General features: G+C 48.3%; 1 protein-coding gene across 1 annotated transcript in view; it reads right to left on the reverse strand.

Annotated features, from left to right (window-relative positions):
* Positions 1-17,450, reverse strand: part of LOC138947967 (rhomboid-related protein 2-like) — a 58,391-nt gene that overhangs the window by 11,275 nt on the left and 29,666 nt on the right. The gene's annotated exons all lie outside the window — the stretch shown is intronic.

The following is a 17,450-nucleotide window of genomic DNA, read 5'->3' on the forward strand; positions in this document are numbered from 1 at the left end:
CACTGACACACAGACACCAGCACACAGACACTGACACACAGACACCAGCACACAGACACTGACACACAGACACCAGCACACAGACACTGACACACAGACACCAGCACACAGACACTGACACACAGACACCAGCACACAGACACTGACACACAGACACCAGCACACAGACACTGACAAAGGTACACAAACACAGACAGGCGCGCACAAAAACACACTCTCCCAGCCTTACTGAGGCATGGGAATGGCTGAATAAAAAGTCAGCTGAAAACAGGAGAGGGACCCAAAAACAGGGGGGTCCGGGTGTGTTCCCCCGGAAAATTTTTTTAAAGATCAAAATCTACGCAATAGCAAACATTTGTTCAAAAACGTGTTTTGGGTTTTAGGTTTTTTCAGGTACTTTGAACATCATAGAATCACTGTGTGTTGTTTATTTTGTCAATTTCATCGTTTATTTTGCAATAAAGTGGTGATTTTCAAAGTATGTGTACATGTGTGAGTGCTGCAAGTGTGAGAAATTGCTGAACAATCTATGTTTTCAAGTCCTTGCAACAACCACGATTCCCCGAATAAGCTTGGCAGTAACACATCGAACGGTTGAGCGGGAATTCCCGTTTTCTGTGAACGTTAAAAATAGACATGAACCGTACAACGGCCGGATCGCGCATCAACTTTTTCAGACAGTAATATGAATATTCATGAGAACAACCTCTAACCTTTGAGAAACTTCTCTGGTTGGTCGTTGTCAATGACCACTGTGACGCGCAAGCGCAAACTGCCTTATCCGTTGTAAACACAGTGTCGATTCCACGTAACTCAATATCAACTATCAACCAGCAATGTCTACTCCGAAATTCGCAAGGATCTTCCCAACGCAAAAGGAAGAATCAGCTTTCAGATGCTCGAACAACGAGGAAGGAAAAACCAGCGGGCGACGAGAACGCGCCTGAAGTTGGCAGAGCAGAGACAGTTGTTTTGAGAGATAGTGGTGACGCGTATGTTTCGAATCGACTCGGAGTCGAACCTCGGCCAGTTTTAGGCGATGTGAACCGTAATCAGCCTCAAATCGAAGGTATTTCTGCTTCGGCGACGAAACTGAGGAGATTTAGTGGTGCAGGCATCGACCCGAATGCTCAACCACCAGCTGAGCTAAATCGCCGTTCGTGGTGTTTTGCCGAGTGCAGTCAGTTGAACTGAGAACTCGCTTCTCTCTGATGTGAAGTGCCCGAAGTGCGAGGCAGGACATGTGACAATTCGAGTTGGTGACTCGATGGGCTTGTCACAAGAACTAGTGCTGTGTTGCGACGGTAGCCAGTCGTTTCGGCCCAAAGACGTTTGGTAGAGGCTACTGTTACGCCTTTTTCAAGTCGTAATTTGACTCAGAAATTTTATAGTTACGGCATGACGTCATTTTACTGTCGTAACCCGCTCACTGCAGGCTTCGGTTACACCTTTTCCACGAGTCGTAGAGTCACTCGGCCAGACTTTGATTACAGTGCGGCGTGATCCTACCCGGACATTCTCTAGTTACGACATGACGTCATTTTACTGTCGTAACACGCTCACTAGAGGCTTCGGTTACACCTTTTCCACGTCATAGAGTCAGTCGGCCATACTTTGATTACGGCGCGGCGTGATCCCACATATTACTACAGGGACATGCGGCAATTACGGCATGACGCCATTTTACTGTCGTAGCCTGCAGGCCTACTGTGTAACCCGTGACCATTTTGAAGGGTAGGCCACTCACCTGTACGTTATCATTTGTATAACGATTTGTGCAATAATGCATCCTTTGAACACTTGGGTGGGGGGGGGGGGGGTAGGAGAGAGAGAGATGGATGGATCACCATAAAGGAAGAGAGAAAGAGAGAGGGAGGTGGGAGAGCGTCTGCAGGGTTCGCGACGACCGAACGTAGAGCTGGACGAACGCGTTTGTTTCAAAGTCCGAGATAACTTTTTGCAACCCGTCGAAGCCGGACTCGAACGTACTTCCTACTGTCAAAACTGCTTCGCTGTGAAGTCCGCCTATCCATGACTAAAATAAACCGGCCTGCATACGGGTAGAAACGCACAACCACTACTAATGAACTGTTGAACACGTCTGTCCTCACTCGACCCACGCTTTAAAATGGCCGCCCAAACCGGATCAAACCGGAAGTAGAGCGCGGCCCTGGCGGGGAAATGCTTTGTGGCGTAATCAAAGCAAAGAAGGGAAAAGTTACGGGCGGCGTAAGTGTAGCCACTGCGAAGACGTTTCGGCCCAAGTCGTTTCGGCCCCAATTTACCAGGACGTTTCGGCCCAAATGGTCGTTTCGGCCCAATCGTCGTTTCGGCCCTAGGACGTTTCGGCCCTCATTTACTAATTTAGTTTTTTCTTACAAAATTCTTACTAATTTAGTTTTCTTCTTGTGTGAGTGTGTGTACCTGTATGCAAGCCGCGTGTGTGTGTGTGTGTGTGAGTGTAACTTCACTGTAAGTGTGTGTGCATGCAGATCTTTCTCTCTCTCTCTCTCTCAAACAAACAAATATGATTCTATTTATCCATTTATCACCAAAATTCTCTAATAATAATAATAAAACATTCTTTTATGGCGCTGTTCACCGCCAAATGGCAGTCTCATGGCGCTTTACATTAGACATTAAAATTCAACATTTTACATAGAAGCCGTCTCTCTCTCTGTCTCTGTCTCTTGCTTCTTTAGTTTCACGGTAATGAACATCAATCCGATATGTGCTCACTGAATGGTGATCACCTGTATCACTGAATGGTGAGCACATATCGGATTGTGTGTGTCTCAGTCTTTGTAACATTTGAAACCAAGTCAGAAAGACACCCTGTTCAGTACTTGAAGCCAAAGATGCCTCGACAACATTAATGGCCGTGTGGCTGTTGCAAGAAATCATGCAAAACAGATGCTGTTTTTTTGTGGGAAATGCCAAAGGTGGTGAAGTTCTCACTAAGGAGCAATACGGCATAGAGACAGGATTTCATGTGCAAAGGATGTTCAAGTCACAACGGAAGATTTGACTTCAAGTAAGATACAATCTTTACAGATAACTCTCTCTCTCTCTCTCTCTCTCTCTATTTACTTTGCGTTTATCATTATTGCTTTACACTCTACGGTTTTGAACGCTACCTTATGATCTACAATGCTTTTATATAATGCGCTTCATGTACATAAACTTATATGTTCCACCATTAATCTTTTACAAAACCTTTTTTTTCTCTCTCTCTTTCTTCCCTACTGAGTGATAGTTGTAGGTTGAGTCCTGCAAAAAAGCATATCTATGTTTATTCTTGTCACCCGGCCTCGAAAAATACAGATTTGTTATTGTCTCTGTGCCGTGTGTGTCTCTATACGTGTCAGGGGCGGATTAGAGGGGTGGTGGTTACAGGGGTTCCGGACCCCCCCCCCCCCCCCCCTCGGCTGTTAAAAAAAAAAAGGTTGTGAATGTTGTTGTTTCTGTCTCAGTGTAAAGCCGAGGGAAGTGTTATTTGTTTAATCAGTAGCATGTTTGTACAGTTTTAACTGCCACTCCTATGTGACATGCCTTTTTTCTAACCATACAATATGATGTCGGGAGCAGATATCATGGAAGATAAATTGCCATTATTTAATACTAACTTTAAAATAAATAATGAGTGGCTGCCGACACCAGTTGATCATGTTTAAAATCACATATCTCGCCACAAGGCGACTCTGGTAATCTGGATTGAATATGAGCTGTACACGCATCAAGGGCGCTATATGTTATTATATATAGGTTATATTTATAATATGATATTTGAGAAAAAAAAATCGGGTCCGAAACGTCTTAAGGCGAACCGTCTTACGGCCGAAACAAGTCCTGAAATGGGCCGAAACGTCCAGAATTTTAGGGCCGAAACGCGGTCCCAAATGGGGCCGAAACGTCTTAGGCCCGAACCGTCTTAGGGCCGAAACGTCCGGCATTCGAGAAAACAACCTCAACAACAGACAAAATGTTCCCTTTGAAGTGAACAAAGAGATTGTGCTATACTCTCATGAGATAGGTAGTGGCTACTCCAGTGTGGACAAACTGTGCACAGTCTTTGGAATGCCAGCGATGAACAAGAGTTCCTATCATCGCAAAGACAAACGAGTCAATGCCAGCATTGTGGAAGCTACAGATGCCACACTTAACGAAACAGTGGAGTTTGTGAGGGAAGCCTACAGGGAAACATTTCCTCAAGGCAGAGTGAATGCTGTGAATGATGATGGTGAGGAAGACAGTGCTTGGGAAGATGATGATGGCATTCTCTGGGTGGACGTGGCCTTTGATGGTACATGGCACAAGAGAGGATTTTCCTCACACTATGGAGTTGGCGTTGTTGTTGATGTTCTGACTGGGTATGTGCTGGACTTCGGTGTGAAATCCACATACTGTCACACATGTGCGATGAACAAAAAAAAAACTAGAGGGGATGACCGCTGCCGAGCAACTACAGTGGAAGCAGCTTCACCAGCCTGACTGCAGCATTAACCATGAGGGATCTGCCAAGTCTATGGAGAGGGACGCAGCCTTGGAGTTGTGGGGAAGGTAAGAATATTGTTCTAATAGCCTATACACTCTTCCCTATATCCTTTATTTTCAAATACAGAATAAGACAACATGAATAAGGTTGCGATAAAAAGTAAATTTTATTTAAAATTGTATAAAGCATGGTACATTGTGGGTGTTTGTTTTTCTTTACAAAGAAAGATGAAGACCAACAAAACACAACACAGAAGCACATATTTTTGCAACAAAACACTGTCCACAAACCCTTCACAAATACATTTTCTTTTCATTAAATGTTCACAATGTCCTAAAGGATCAGCTAGGCTGGGAAATTGTTTATTGAATCTGCAAATTTCAGAGGAAACCTGACAACTTTTCTATTGAAAAGAAAAAGTGTCCCAAACAAGTTGGGATCAAACTCATTGTCAGTGTGTGTGTGTGTGTGTGTGTGTGTGTGTGTGTGTGTGTGTATGTGTGTGTGTGTGTGTGTGTGTGAGAGAGGGAGAGAGATGTGTGTATGTATATATTCCAACAAGTACAAGTTAAATGTTCACCCTCTATGAAAAGATCACTTTATACACACTTAGTACACAAGCCAATGTAAATTGGCACACTTTCCAGTAATAATAATAAGAACATGTATACTGTTCAAAAAAAGAAACGCATAGCTTGTAATATTTGGTTAATTTAGTTATATGGCTACAAGGATATCCACCAAACTGCAGAAAATGTTTATCTGGTCGTCGACCTTTCGTCCATTGCCACAAGTGAGCTCTGCACGTGACGCATGCGTTATCAGTGGCTACAATGTCAAAATTGCTCATTTGGCATGACCACTCGTCATGCTTCAGTGTAATCTCGTGAAACTCGGGGAATATTGAGCTCTCACCATGTCTTCCAAAACCCATAAAAGCGGATTGTTCGCCACAAAGAAATCAGACGACAATTCAGCGACGAAAGATGGCCCGATTGAGCAGAGAAGACCGCCAAATTGCATTGGGTCGTTTACAAGCAGGCCAAAGTCAAAGTGCAATCGCCAGGCACTTCCACGTGTCCCAGAGCACCATCAGTAGACTGTGGGTCAGGTTTCAAGCCACTGGCTCCGTTGCTGACTTGCCACGAGCGGGAAGACCAAGGGCGACAACTGCTGCTCACGACCGCTTCATACGGCTCCGCCACCTCCGGAATCGTTTCCTGTCGGCCTCATCTTCTGTCCAGGCTCTCCCCGGGCCACACCGATTATCGGACCAGACCGTGCGGAACCGCCTGCATGAAGCTGGTTTGAGAGCTCGCAGACCTCACAGAGGAGCTGTCCTCACGTGCCGCCATCGCCAGAACCGAGTGCAGTGGGGCAACCAGCACCTTCGCTGAACCGTCCGGAATCACTGGAGACACGTGTGGTTCAGCGAGGAGTCCTACTTCCTGCTCCAGCGACATGATGGTCGGAGGAGGGTCTACCGGAGAGTAAACGAACGTTACGCGCCCAACTGTGTGGATGAGGCACCCGTTCATGGTGGTGGAGGCGTCATGGTGTGGGGGGCGATCAATACCGCTGGAAGGAGCACCCTGGTGCACGTCCAAGGGCGCATAACTGCCCAGCGATACGTGGAGGAAATTCTGCGCCCACACGCCCTTCCTCTTCTGGCTGACCAGGATGCCATATTCCAGCAGGACAACGCTCGCCCGCACACAGCACGACTCACCACCCAGTTCATCACCGACCACCATGTCCAGGTGCTTCCCTGGCCATCCATGTCGCCAGACATGAACCCGATAGAACACCTCTGGGATGAATTGGACAGACGTGTGCGCAGGCGAGAAGAAGCGCCGGCAAATCACCGCGATCTATTGCAGGCACTTCAGGAGGAGTGGGACACCATCCCACAGCAAGATATCCGGCATCTGATCCAGTCCATGCCCAGAAGGTGCCGGGCAGTTGTTGCTGCTCAAGGCAGTCACACCCCCTACTGACTTGACAGCCTTGGCACCCAATCGTATTGATTGACTGATTGATTTGAAGATGCAAATGAACTGTGTGTGCATTCAACTGTGTCCATACCAAATTTCAGACAAATAATCTAAATATTGGATTTTCTGTTAATTTTTTCGAAAAATAAAACAAATTTGGCAAGTAGCAACTATGCGTTTCTTTTTTTGAACAGTATATGTATTTTCTGCTGGGAGAGGCCTCCTGATACTCTTCACTAAAGTAATATCCAAAATCATTTTCATTCGTGGGTCTGCGTCTGTATCTCACCAGGACCTTGTTGGCCCATGAACCCCAGTCTTTTTCATATTTTTTTCAAAACAGTAGTTATCCAGCCAGTACTTTACACTAAGTTTTTTTTAATTTGTCTATGCTGCAGGTCTGTTGAGCGTCACAACCTCAGGTACAGAACTATGCTGTCGGACGGAGATTCCACAGCGTTCAATGCTTTGGCTGCAGCTCAGCCCTACGGTCCCACACGTCCCATCACCAAGCTGGAATGTACCAACCACCTCCCCAAGAGAATGGGCACAGCTCTCCGCAAGGCATCAAAGGATGGAAGGCTTGGTGGAAGAGGGGAGGGGCGACTAACCAAGGAAAAGTGTCAACGCTTGCAAAACTACTTCCGTAGCGTGATCCTCAACAACCTTGAAGATCAGCGAGCCATGGAGCAGGCGATCTGGGCCACTTTCCATAGCTGGCGGGGATATAGCTCAGTTGGTAGCGCGCTGGATTTGTATTCAGTTGGCCGCTGTCAGCGTGAGTTCGATCCCAGGTTCGGCGGAAATTTATTTCAGAGTCAATTTTGTGTGCAGACTCTCTTCGGTGTCCGAACTCCCCCCCTGTGTACACTACATTGGGTGTGCACGTTAAAGATCCCACGATTGACAAAAGGGTCTTTCCTGGCAAAATTGCTTAGGCACAGTTAATAATTGTCTACCTATACCCGTGTGACTTGGAATAATAGGCCGTGAAAGGTAAATATGCGCCGAAATGGCTGCAATTACTGGCCGTATAAAATTTCATCTCACACGGCATCACTGCAGAGCGCCTAGAACTGTACCCACGGAATATGCGCGATATAAGCGTCATTGATTGATTGATTTCCAGACTTCAACTGACGAGGACCCTCACCACGACAGATGTCCAGCCGGGCCAGCCTCATGGTGCTTTTTTCAAAGAGCCAGGGCAGAAGGGCAACCACCACCTCCACACGCAGGGCACAACGGCACTGCCTTGTCCAGGGAAGTATCACATGCTGTTCTGCCCATCTACAGGAGAATGACAAATCCCATTCTTCTCAAGCGCGCGGCCCATGGCAAGACTCAGAACAGTAATGAGTCTCTCCACAATGTCATGTGGGGACACTGCCCCAAAGAAGTCTTTGTTGGGAAAGACCGGGTGGAAGCAGCCACCGCTGAGGCTGTCGCAAAGTTCAACAGAGGCAACTTTGCACTGGCACAGGTCATGGACCACATGAGCTTGCCAATTACTGAGCTTACTCATTCTGCTTTGGCCAAAAAAGACAAGGTGAGGGTCCAGAAGGCGGAGAGAGCAACAGATGTGGCCGCTGTAGCAGCTCGTAGGGCAAGATGTGCTGGTCGTCAACGTCAGCTGGAGCAGCGAGAAGACCAGGAGGGGGAGGTGTACGGTGCTGGACTGATGGGGGATGGAGGGGAATAAGTACCAACATCATTTGAAGAAGACTCGGAACAATACATGAACACACCCAGACTTTTTTTCAGCAATGTGTCTTCATAATGTGTAGAGAAACACTTCACAAACTTTCAAATGCAATTTTCTCTGAATATGGGTTTTCAAGGACGGTATCAACACGGGAAATGATATTTCGGCAGAACTGCTTGTGGTAGAGTTATAATTTGTCTTTTACAGGAGTAAGATTTGATTTCGCTAGACTCTTACAGAGCGGTTTTTGTAAAACCCATCAAAATTTTTTTTTAGAGAATATAATATAAGCCTGATTGGGTATTTTGTGGGCAAAAATTTATATTTCTCAATTTATGCTGCTGAATTCGAACTGGGGTAATTTGGTCAAAATGGCTCTGTATAAGTCTGAAACTGATATCTGGGAGTAATTTTCACTGCATTTGAAGCCTGTAGCTTCAAAAATGTCTTTTGAAATTCATGGGGCGTGGTGTGTAATTTTCGTATTTTTTTGAAGAAATTGGTATTTTTGTGTGAAAATATTACTTGCTTGGTCAAACAAGAAGGGCAAAGCCCATACGACTCACATGCTTTACACATTTTTCCTACCAAAATACATGTGACCTTGACCCAAGGTCAAGGTCATCCAAGGTCATGCAACACAAAGCTGTTAATTCAAGACATAGGAAGTACAATGGTGCTTATTGGCTCTTTCTACCATGAGATATGGTCACTTTTAGTGGTTCACTACCTTATTTTGGTCACATTTCATAAGGGTCAAAGTGACCTTGACCTTGATCATATGTGACCAAATGTGTCTCATGATGAAAGCATAACATGTGCCCCACATAATTTTTAAGTTTGAAACAGTTATCTTCCATAGTTCAGGGTCAAGGTCACTTCAAAATATGTATACAATCCAACTTTGAAGAGCTCCTGTGACCTTGACCTTGAAGCAAGGTAAACCAAACTGGTATCAAAAGATGGGGCTTACTTTGCCCTATATATCATATATAGGTGAGGTATTGAATCTCAAAAACTTCAGAGAAAATGGGAAAAATGTGAAAAATAGCTGTTTTTTAGGCAACATTTATGGCCCCTGCGACCTTGACCTTGAAGCAAGGTCAAGATGCTATGTATGTTTTTTGGGGCCTTGTCATCATACACCATCTTGCCAAATTTGGTACTGATAGACTGAATAGTGTCCAAGAAATATCCAACGTTAAAGTTTTCCGGACGGACGGACGGACGTCCGGACGGACGGACGTCCAGACGGACGGACGGACGACTCGGGTGAGTACATAGACTCACTTTTGCTACGCATGTGAGTCAAAAATGGGCATGCAGGTGCTTTTTTATGCTTTCTTTCTATAAAGTACCCCTAAACTTCAAAGAAAACTTACAAATATTCAGATTTCATTTTTCGTGCCACCTCTCCCCTTAATTTCACATAAATATGCAGTTTTAAAACTTCTCAACAAAGGATTGTGCATACTTTATGACTTTCTTGCAAACATTCACTGACTGCTCTCACTCTCAATCATACTTGTCAAACCCACGAGGAAACATGTGATAGGATCCAGCTCATCTTTAACTTTTTCTTATTCCAGGTATTGAATCAAAGGGACTGAATAATACAATGATAAAAAAAACTAAAAAACCTTTTCGTTAGTAGATGCTCGCTGAAGGCAATGAAACCATGATTGCTGTGGGGGAGACCGGGGATAGTCCGCCCTCGGGGCACATCCGTCTTTGTCTGTTTATTCTTACGTTTGCACCTTTTAGTCATTCACACCATGTGAGAGTGGTGTCCCTTCTTCCCGCCATATCCTGCAGAAGTTCAGAGGTTGCGCGCCCATATATCGTGAGTACAGATCACAACAAGAGGCGAAGCCTTCAAGGCTCCCGTAAGAAATCGACAAACAGTAACACAAGCTCAAATCACTCCGTCACACGCACATGCACGCCACACACACACACACCACACACTCAGAGTTAAACTAACGCATCATATTTACTCCATGTATAATTTTTAAAAGAAGTCAAACAGATAAATCAGCAGTAGATCTGCGGGTGCTGTGTTCATTTGGAAATCTACCATCAGCTTATCTGTCTTTTGCACTGCAGACACTAAGCAATAGGTACCTGCCATGTGGTCACTTTTTCCACTGCTGTCCTCAGTCATATACTTTTCATCAAGACTTGTCACCATGCCGAGTGGATCTAAATTCAGAAGTCGTCATGTGGCTGAGGCATATCTGACATAGCGTCGATCTTGTTGTAGCTTATCCTCCTTTCTGAAACAAAAGGCAAAATACGATTAGTTGTGATGACTACAACCTACACAAATAAAAACAGTGTTTTGATACTGAATAGTCGGGTTATACAAGCTACTTTACCTATGCAGCATGCATGGGAATCCTACATTATGCGAAACATGTCAACTGACTGCAGCAGCCTGGTTCAAAATAATTCTGACGGTCAACACAGTCAACACACTATTCACAGTTCATTGAGGAGCAACTGAGGTACTCTCCAGTGGTGGATTTAGGAGGGGGGCGGGAAAGGGGGCCCGGACCCCCCCTATAGGGAAAGAGAGATTCAGGGGAGGGGGGGGGTCATGCACCCGACCCACCCTGGCATTTTCGGGCGCTTTGCACCCTCAAGTTCGTGAAAAACAGTTTGGGTGTGCCCCCCTTTCCTGGATCCACCCTTGCTATCTGATGGTCTTGTTTGAATGATAACGATCAACTCAGAAGGAAGAAATCAAGAGAGGAAAAAATAAACCATTAACATTAACCGCTGAAAAATACAGAATCACATGTGCCATTAATATGTAGAACAAAATTCCACAGCAAGCTTTCTTTGGACGACTGTCGTTGTCTCAAAACTCGCATTCTACCTGCTGTCCAACAGAAGCTAATCTTACGTTGTGCTGCCTTGAAAAAAAAATGCCAAGGAAGCTGTTGCAAGGTGAGTTTACCAAACGTTTACCAAACGAATCGTGATAAGCTTATGACAGCAAATAGTACAATCAAAGAGAGGAGTCTGGAAAGAAACGCGATACAGATCTAGGTAGATCTAGCATTCACAAATTGTCTGAAGAAAGGCACCACATTTTACAGACAGAACCATGACAGAGCATGTTTTGAAACTGAGGCAAAATCGTAATAATTTTGACTTTGAGAACAGATTCATCCCGTTTCCTTATATCTGCATGTTCAAGTAAATAGTAGACAGTTTTATACGGGCAGAGTAAACTTAAAGGCACAGTAAGCCTCCCGTAAACCATCTCAGAGCTCCCCGAGCGTCTAAATACAGTACAAGCATACTTCCATTTGAACGCTCACCGAACGGGAACATCCTGGCTGCTTTCTGTCGAGCGTGAGACATTTTCCAAGAATTTATTTTCGTAGACTTGTTCCGTTAACAACAACGGCGCCTCGTTTTTGCGCTAGACCTAACTTTTAAAATCTAAATAATAAATTCACAGCTTGTTACACAAACATTCTTTAATCATAAAAGAATTCGTTTTTCATCAAGACAAGATCAGAACAATTCGAAGTTGTGAAAGTTTAAAAAAAGAAAAGCCCGGAAGCAGGGTCACGCAAGGGTCGTAGCAGACGACGGTTTATCAGTGCAAATTGCCGTTCCTCTCAACAGTCAAAAGCCATCGCTAGAGTTCTTGTGAACCACAGCCGTTGTTTCGTGCATAAAAAAACGTGCTATTGTAGATAAGCTCACGTCGAGTCGCATTCAAATGACTAACTGACGACTGCATTGTGAAAAGGGAAAACTGGATCACACGGGTTCACGATGGCTCAGGGGTAAGATAAACCACGCAAAAATAAATTCTTTGAAAATTGTTCGCTCATTACGGAGGGCACCTAGTATGTTCTCAATTGGTGAGTGTTTAAATGAAAGGGTGTTTGTACTGTGTGTAAATGCCTGACCGTATCTGTGATGGTTTACGGGAGGCTTACTCTGCCTTTAAAACTCCACTGCAAGTCTTGAAATTCACATAAATCGAACCAAGAACAAAGACATCCAAACATTACAGGCAGTTTAGATCAACTAATTTCACTGGAGGTGACTGCCTGGCACTGTTTTTCATATCCGTGTCTGCTGAAATAGAAAGAAATTAAACAAAACGAATGATCAGTAAGCTTATGTGACACGCTTTATGAGTGGGAGACACTAGATCTGTCTGTACTTACATTGTTACTGGGGACACGACTCAGCCAGATCGACACTGCGCTTTCGACAGCTGATCTTCCCTGCGCAGACACTGGAAACACTGTCTGCAAACACGCTGTGCAGATCAAACTGTTGGAAATGTCTTTTGGCTTTGGTATCTTCTTTATCTATTTTTCTTGAGCTAAGAAATCGAACAATGTGAAATCGTTTTTTCCGAATCGGCGAATGCAGCTCGGTGAGAACTGGAAAGTGAGTCTTTTCCCACAATCCTTAGCGCGACCCCTACCTACCCTGGTCTTGACTAACCTGGTCTACATACCACACACGACACAAACCGGTCAGCTGCGTGTACCCCCTTAAACCACCCCACCACCCGTTTTCTTTGGATACACACTTTAACTACACACATGCCGACAAAATGTTGATCATTGGTTCAATACTTTGAAGATGTTGCTTGAAAAATAACCAGGTAAAATCGAAAATTTTCATTTAATTAATATACTTACTCAACTCACATAGTTAGCATTAACTTCAGTTTATTGCTTAGGTATTGAAGTAGTACTCTACCCTGGTAAAGGGGGGAGGCACTCCCAAAAGAAATAAAATCCGTAAGGACAGGAGTTGCCTCCCCTAGCGGCCGCCCGCGCCCTCTATAGGCCGCCCGCGCATGCGCGGATCCCGCCAACAGGCGTCATTCCCCCACGAAACACACACCCATAACACATAAAATGTTAGCGGGGAAGGTTGGGAGGGTATAAGATATGTGAGTTGAGTAAGTATATTAATTAAATGAAAATTTATCTTAGAAATTTTCGATTCAATAACATATTCTTACCTCAACTCACATAGTTAGCAGATTGCACATAAAGGCGGTGGGATACTCACATTACTCCCTGGGAAGAATCTGGCCTGCGGCAACCATTGCCGGGAGGCAGCTCGTACCGTCCGGGCGCGTGCTTGCGATGTCCCGGGGGTAGAAGCTCAGGAACACGTCCTGGGATGTCCAATAGGCGGCTTTGAGGACGTCCGCCATCCTGCCTCCTGCCAGACTTGAGGACTGCTAGGGAGGCTGCCCACGCTCGCGCCTCGTGAGTTCGAGGTGAACGTAGAGGGAGAACTGACTGACCCCCCCCCCCCCCCCCCCCCTTGTGTCTGCCACCACTGATATGCGAGCCTTATGAGGGTGGAAGACCATCTGGTGAGCGTGGTTTTCGCTATGTCTTTATCTCGCGTTGTATTCAGCGAAATAAAGAGCAATTTCTGAGAAGCTGATCTGAGCGGAGCGGTGCGGGACAAATAAGCTTTAAGTGCTCGCACCGGGCAGTTCAAGAGATCCGGATCACCGGGGGCTAAAATGTCCCGGAGAGGCCGGATAGAAATCACTGGCGAAAGCTGGTCCGGTTTCTGGCTCTTTGCAAGAAAATCGGGCCGAAAATGCAGAGAGATGGAGCCGTCGCTTTCGAAGGCGATGTCGCGGTCTAGGCCAGAAAGGCCGTGTATCTCGCTACCTCTCCGCGCCGAAGCGAGCAGTATGAGCATAAGAGTCTTACGCGTAAGATTAGAGAGGCTAGCGCTTTGTAGTGGTTCAAAGGAACTAGAGCGCAAGAATTCTAGTACCAGAAGCACATCCCAAGCCGGGACCGAAGTCCTTGCCGCTGCCGAACTGAGGGCCGCGCCCTTTAGCACACTCGCGATGACTCCCCCGAGGGAGATGGAGCGCCCGAGTTGCTTAAGCGTCACGGAGATGGCTGACCTGCGAACTCTTAGGGTAGACGCAGCACGACCCTGAGAGGAGAGCCATGCCAGATGGTTTGCGACCTGCATAGACCGCGGGTAGACCGGGTTAACGTCATTAACCGCACACCATCGCGTCCAAGATAGCCAATGAGACGAATAAAAAGAGGAGGTGGAACGCCGGTGAGCTTTTTGGACCAAATTTAGGGTGAGGTCAGAGGCGCCTGAGCGTCTGAGTGATCTCCGCACAGTCTCCAAGCGTGAAGATCCAGGAACTCGGGGCGATCGTGCGCGATCCCCGTTCTGGGTTGAAGCAGCTCCCCTTGCTTGAGGCCGAGCGGGATCGGAGGGCCGCTGGCGAGCCGCAGGAGGTCCGGGAACCAATGCTGACTCGGCCAGCTAGGAGCCACAAGTAGAAGGCGAGGACGCTCGAGGTCGGCCTTTCGCAGGACCCTTCCTATGAGTGGAATGGGAGGGAAGGCGTAAGCCTCCAGCCCTGTCCAGTTGATCGACATCGCGTCGATCTTCCACGCCTCCGGATCGGGAAAGGGGGAGACGAAGATCGAGAGGCGACGCGAGAATCTCGTGGCAAAGAGGTCGATCATCGGGCGCTCTACTTGTGCCCAAAGACGCAGGAGCGCATGATGGGTGAGTGGACAGTGGACAGTGACTCCATCTGTCCCTGAACAGACGCCAGTGTCCTGGCTGGGGCCGACTGTTGCCCCAACAGGGAAGACAGTAGGTCCTGCAGTTTGTCGATGCGACGCTGCATGGGACGAACAGTCCGTGCGCATGTGTCGAATACCATGCCCAGGTAAGAGAAGGTCTGGGAAGGTGACAACTCGGACTTGATCCGATTGACCTGGAAGCCGAGGGCCTGTGCCTGGGCAAGGACGAACTGGGTGTGCTGGTGGCAAAGTGCTTCTAGCTGATGAAGTATAAGCCAATCGTCCTAGTACACCCTGAGGCGGACGCCGTGCAGCCGCACAAGGGCGCAGAACTAGCGCACCACCATGGTGAACACCCAGGGGGCGAGCGAAAGCCCGAAGGGTAGGGCTCGAAACTGAAACACTCGATCGCCCCACACGAAACGCAGCCACTTCCGGACGTCACCCAGTCTCCGGGGCGAAGCGCCTCCCGGACAACTGCCGGAGTTTCCATGGTGAAGCGAATTTTTCGCAGAAAGCGGTTCAGGGGCGAGAGGACCAATACTGGGCGCCACCCTCCGGACGCCTTGGGCACGACGAAGATTCGGCCGTAAAAGCCCAGGGAGGAGTGGTCGAGAACCTCTTCTATTGCCTGTTTTTGCAGCAAAAGGAGGATCTCCGCTTGGATCACCTCCCGAGCACCGGGGCTGACCGGAAACCGGAAGTTGGAGGGCGCTCTGGACAAAGGGGCTTTGTCTCCCTGCCAAGGAAGACGGAACCCCGATCGAATCACCTCCTTTATCCAAAGACTGTCCGTCCGAGACAGCTATGCTGGAAGGGCCCGGGAGAGGCCGCCCGCCACCGAAGGGGTGGAGGGTGGGGGGGTGACTGGATCGGGGGTGTCTCATTGGGGGTGGGGCTTGCGCCCAGACCCCCGCTTCCCGAAGGAAGGCTTGCGCTGGTAAGGGCGGGACCGTGCACCGCCCCTTCCTGCGGGCGGAGCCCTATGCCCGAACGGCTTGGCAGGTGCTGGGGCAGGACCGCGTGGTGTTGAGTCCTTATTCCTTCTGCTGCTCTGTTGTTTGAGCGCAAGTTCGGACAGCCGAACCACCTGCTGGTCGCGGGATTCTTCGGTTTGTTGACGAAGAGCATCCAGTGACCGAGAGCCTAGCAACGCCCCTTCCGAGAAGGGAGAGACTCGCAAGGAGTCCATGGTGGCTCTGTCGGTCAGACGAAAACCATGCAGAAAAGCCTCGCGTCTCCAGAACACAACCTGTGAGTAGAGACGCGCTGCGTTAGTCATCTGGGTGTCCATCACTTTCGCAAGAGCCACCAGAAGCATGGCCGCGTCGGCCTCCACTGCATCGTCCCGAAACTTAAATGGATCGATGAATGATGAAATAGCTCTCGTCAGCGAGCGGATGAGCGTCTCCGCTAAGGAGGAAAGTTCGAGAGAGGAGCGCCCAGTCTCCTCTAACCCAAAGGAGACTCTGCTCTGTGCAGACAGAGGATCTCTCACGACTGTAGCCGTCGTGCCGCAGGCGAGCTAGTTCCGGTGTCACCGGAAGAGGTGCCTTGGGCAAAGAGAACGAGGAGAGGAGAGAGAGGGGCTTACCCAGAAGCCGCGATTTCTTAGAGTTGGCTGGTATGCCGTTGCCTGCGTGTGCCGAAGCCAACCAGGGCTGAGCAGAATCGGGAGCATTGCCATGAGCGGCCAACAAGGGGAAGGGAGATGCAGAGTCAGCACCCAACACCTGAGCCATGGCGAACGACACCGAAGGCGATTCGACAAAGCGAAAACGAGCCTTAGTGTCCCCCGCGGCCGCGAAATCCGCCCAGGCGGAAGGAGGAGGAGCGGCAGAAGAAGATTGGGCAGAGACGCCTTCAGGGAAGTAACGTGAAGTGATCTCCGCGGCCAACTCTAGAGTAGGACCAAGTTTGCTGGGAATCCGCAAATGTGGGTCAAGTTCAGAGCGATCTTCCTCAGCGTCCATTTCCTCCACATAATCTTCCTGATCACCATCGGTGTAGGAGTCCGGGAAACCGGAAACCCACTCCTCGGCAGGGGAGGAAGTGGCCAAGGTCGGTTGGGCAGAGTTCGGAAAAACCGGAAATTGCCCAAGGACGGAAGTGCTGGACGCCGGAACCGAAAAGACGGAACCGGAAGTCGAGGCCGGAAGTTGGTGCGACACCGGAGGCGGAAACGCAGGGTCGCTGCCACCGAACACACCAATGCACTGTCCTCCACCGGAAATGCTCGCTACGGCATAACCGGAAGTGGAGGGCGACAAGGGAGGTGCTGCTGCCTGCCCCCCAGAGGCCGGAACAGCCGAAGCTGAACACAGGGGCACAGGCTGACGAGCGTCGCCGTTCCCCAGCACACCCGCCACAGGGGCGGTATGCAGCCAAGGAGCAGCCGTCAGGGCGAGACCCGGGGAAAAGGGAACGTGAGAGCCCCCAACAAGATGGGGACCCCCACAAACTCCATCTACCGCTGAAGTGCTAGCGGCAAGCGGAGCAGAGAAAGCGAACTCTCCTGGAAGGCCAGGGGAGAAAGGCAAAAGACCGGAACAATTTGGCCCGATGTCGGCCGACGTGATGGTGGCCGAAGCCCGAGTCCGCGGAATCGACAGGACGTTAACCGCGCCGTGCTGCGAAATCGACAGGACGTTAACCGCGCCGTGCTGCGAAATCGACGG

This window comes from Littorina saxatilis, linkage group LG15 (assembly GCF_037325665.1).
Source record: "Littorina saxatilis isolate snail1 linkage group LG15, US_GU_Lsax_2.0, whole genome shotgun sequence".
NCBI lineage: Eukaryota > Metazoa > Mollusca > Gastropoda > Littorinimorpha > Littorinidae > Littorina > Littorina saxatilis.